The following is a 3,978-nucleotide window of genomic DNA, read 5'->3' as shown; positions in this document are numbered from 1 at the left end:
TTTTTTTTTTTTTTTTTGGACAGTGTCTTGCTCTGTTTCCCAGGCTAGAGTGCAGTGGTACAATCCTGGCTCACTGCAGCCTCAGCCTCCCAGGGCTCAGGTGATCTTCCTGCCTCAGCCCCCACTGACTAGCTGGGATTACTGGCACGTGCCGCCACGCCTGGCTAATTTTTGTATTTTTTGTAGAGATAGGGTTTTTCCATGCTGCTCAGGTGGGTCTTCAACGCCTGGACTCAAGCCAGCCTCCCACCTCAGCCTCCCCTCCCACCTCAGCCTCCCCTCCCACCTCAGCCTCCTAAAGTGTTGGGATTACAGGCATGAGGCACCGTGCCCGGCCCATGATCTTCGTAAATGCTGTGGAATTCGACCTCCCCGTGTGTGTGTGCTCCGAGTAGGCACAGTGACAGGGGGAAGGAGTCTAGTTTCATTTCACACTTAGTCTTTTTTTGGTTCCCAGAGACTTCTAGGAGTATCACCGCCAGTCCAAAGGAGTCAGGCTCTCCAGCTGGTGAGTAAGTTGTCCTCTCCAGACCCCTTTCCTTCTCACCTATCTCTTCGCCCAAAGCCAAGTCCTTTGTCTACACAGGGGCTGCAGCTCTCAGCTCTTGGGTTCCAGTGTGTAGAGTGAAGGCAGAATATCAGCGTATGGGGTTCAGAATTGCGCATTAAGACCAGGTGGGAAGGTTGAGATTTTAAAAAGGGTCAGAGAAAGAGAGATTCCATCTCTTCCCCACCCTTTATAACTGTCTTCGCTTTTGCAATACATCGGATAACGAGGCAGCATCTGTGTCTGGGGAGTTGTCTCAGAGCCCTGTGGGAGCACACGAGGGAGAGATGCTACTTAGAGAACTGGGGTCATCTGGCCCTGACACCTGCTCGGGAGGGGAGGAACCCTCCAGGAAAGAGAATGGTATCCCAGCTAGTAGAGAATAACAGGCTCTCTGAGAAGCCCAGGATGTGGCTTGGAGACGGTCCTGGAGCTGGGCTTTTTCACCGGCTCCTGCCTGTCCTCATTCCTCCAGGTCCCGCCCGCCAGTACTACACCAAGGGCAACCTGGTCCGGATATGCCTCGGGGCTGTGATCCTAATACTCCTGGCAGGGTTTCTGGCAGAGGACTGGCACAGCCGGAGGAAGCGCTTGCGGCACAGGCTCAGGGCTGTGCAGAGGCCACTACCGCCCCTCCCGCAGACCCGGAAATCACACGGGGATCAGGATGGAGGCCGACCGGATGTTCACAGGCGCGGGTTATGTTCGTGACCACTGAACCCCAGGCATGGTCGTATCCAAGGGACGAATCATGGCATGGGAGGCGGCTCAAAGACTGTGGCTTGTGCGGAGCATGGGAGCAGGAGGGCAGAGGCTACAGCTGTGGAAAGGAGGCCATGCTGCCTCCTCCTGGTGTTCCATCAAGGAGCCGTTCAGCCAGTGTCTGTCTGTCTGGCTCTCTGTCTGAGGGCACCCTCCATTTCGGATGGAAGGAATCTGTGGAGACCCCATCCTCCTCCCTGCACACTGTGGATGACACGGGACCCTGGCTGGACCACAGACTGGCCTCTTTCTTCAACCTTCTCTAATACGGGCTCCAGACGGACCTCAAACGTTCCCAGCTCTCAGGGCTGACTCTGTTCCATCCTCTGTGCAGAACCCTCCCGTGCTTCCCCTTGGCCCTCTGTGCTCTTGTCTGGTTTTCCCCCAGAAACTCTCACCCTCACTCCATCTTCCACTGCAGTCTAACAAATCTCCTTTTGTCTCTCAGAATGGGCCGTGCAGGCAGTTTGGGTATGTCATTCATTTTCGTTAGTATAAAACTAGCATGTTGCCCTCTTCCCTTCACATCAGAAAACAACATCAGCCTGTGCAACATGGTGAAACCCCATCTCTACCAAAAAAACAAACATTAGCCAGGTGTGGTGGTGCATCCCTATTCTCCCAGCACCTCAGGGGGCAGAGGTGGGAGAACGGCTTGAGCCTGGGAGGCAGAGGTTGCAGTGAGCTGAGATCACACCACTGCACTCCAGCCCGGGTGACAAAGCCCGACCATGTGTCAAAAAACCAGTGATGAATATGCTAATTACTCTGATTTGATCAAAACACATTGTATACATGTATTGAAATATTGCTGTCTACCCCATAAATATGTACAATTATGTATACATTTTAAAATAATAAAATAAAATAAGATAATGCACCATCTCCACCCCTCTCATATTTACTTTCTGAAGGAAATGTTAGGTCTTCTCAAAGTAAAGTTCTATACTTACTATAGCTTTAGGTATTTCTTGACCATCTAATGCGTGTAAAACTGTACCACTGGGTCGGGTGCAGTGGATCATGTCTGTAATCCTAGCACTTTGGGAGGCAGGAGGATCACTTGAGCCCAGGAGTTCAAGACCAGCCTGGGCAACATAGTGAGATCCCATCTCTACTTAAAATAAAGAAGATAAAAATTTTTTAAAAAAAAGAAAAAGAATGGGCCGGGCGCGGTGGCTCAAGCCTGTAATCCCAGCACTTTGGGAGGCCAAGACGGGCGGATCACGAGGTCAGGAGATGGAGACCATCCTGGCTAACACGGTGAAACCCCGTCTCTACTAAAAAATACAAAAAACTAGCTGGGCGAGGTGGCGGGCGCCTGTAGTCCCAGCTACTTGGGAGGCTGAGGCAGGAGAATGGCGTAAACCCGGGAGGCGGAGCTTGCAGTGAGCTGAGATCCGGCCACTGCACTCCAGCCTGGGCGACAGAGCGAGACTCTGTCTCAAAAAAAAAAAAAAAAAAAAAGAAAAGAATGACTGACCACGATGGCTCATGCCTGTAATCCCAGCACTTTGGGAGGTTGAGGGGGGTGGGTCACTTGGGAAAAGACAGAAGGATGGCAGAAAGAAGCTCCAGGACGACCGCTGTGAAGCAGGGCTAGTGAGCACACAGCTTGGGTGAAGGGGGAACGGGAAGGTTGCTTAGAGAAACCTCCAAATGTAAGAATGGGTCAATTATTTGTCTTAACATAGTGGAAAATCATACTGAGATGCTATCAGAAGACAGATGAAAAATAATTATAGAGGCCAAGTAGACTAAGTAGATTTTAAAAAGACAAGTATAGCCTAGGCAGAGTGGCTCACACCTGTAATCCCAGCACTTTGGGAGATTGAGGCAGGATCGCTTGAGCCTAAGAATTTGAGACCAGCCTGGGCAAGATGGTGAAACCTCGTCTCATATACAAAAAATACAAAAAATTAGCTGGGTGTGGTACCACATGCCTACTCTCAGGAACTCGGGAGGCTGAGGTTGGGGATCACCTGAGCCCGCGGAGGTTGAGGCTGCAGTGAGCCATGATTGCACCACTGCTCTCAAGCCTGAGACCCTGCCTCAAAAGAAAACAAAAAATAAAAAGCAAATATAAACGTTAGGGGAACAACAACAACAAAAATAAAAGAAGCAAGTTATATTACCTGAAAATTCTCAGCCGTGAATATCTGTGGGTATAAAAATGTGATACTGGCCAGGCATGGTGGCTCATGCCTGTAATCCCAGCGCTTTGGGAAGTTGAGGCGGGCGGATCGTCAGGTCAGAAGATCGAGATCAGCCTGGCCAACATGGTGAAACCCCGTCTCTACTAAAAATACAAAAATTAGCCAGTTGTGGTGGCACATGCCTGTAGTCCCAGCTACTCAGGAGGCTGAGGCAGGAGAATCACTTGAACCCAGGAGGTGGAGGCTGCAGTGAGCTGAGATTGTGCCGCTGCACTCCAGTCTGGGTGACAGAGTAAGACTCTGTCTCCAAAAAAAAAAAAAAAAAAAAGTGATACTGAATATTGATGTGCAGACGTAGACATAAACATTGGAAAAGAAAAAACAGTAAGAACAACACTGTAGAAGAACGAAGTCCCTGCCTGTTATGATAGGAATCCAGTAAGCGTAAGCTCATTCACATGGTTACACATTTTTATTTATTTATTTATTTATTTATTTTTTATTTTTATTTTT

General features: G+C 49.6%; 1 pseudogene; it reads left to right on the top strand.

Moving 5' to 3' along the window:
• The first annotated feature begins 457 nt into the window (after positions 1 to 457).
• LOC108520683 (uncharacterized) lies at positions 458 to 2,086 on the top strand (annotated as a pseudogene).
• The last annotated feature ends 1,892 nt before the right edge of the window (positions 2,087 to 3,978 follow it).

This window comes from Rhinopithecus bieti, unplaced genomic scaffold (assembly GCF_001698545.2).
Source record: "Rhinopithecus bieti isolate Rb0 unplaced genomic scaffold, ASM169854v2 scaffold_54616, whole genome shotgun sequence".
NCBI classification, from domain to species: domain Eukaryota; kingdom Metazoa; phylum Chordata; class Mammalia; order Primates; family Cercopithecidae; genus Rhinopithecus; species Rhinopithecus bieti.
This window is presented reverse-complemented; position numbering and strand designations above follow the sequence as displayed.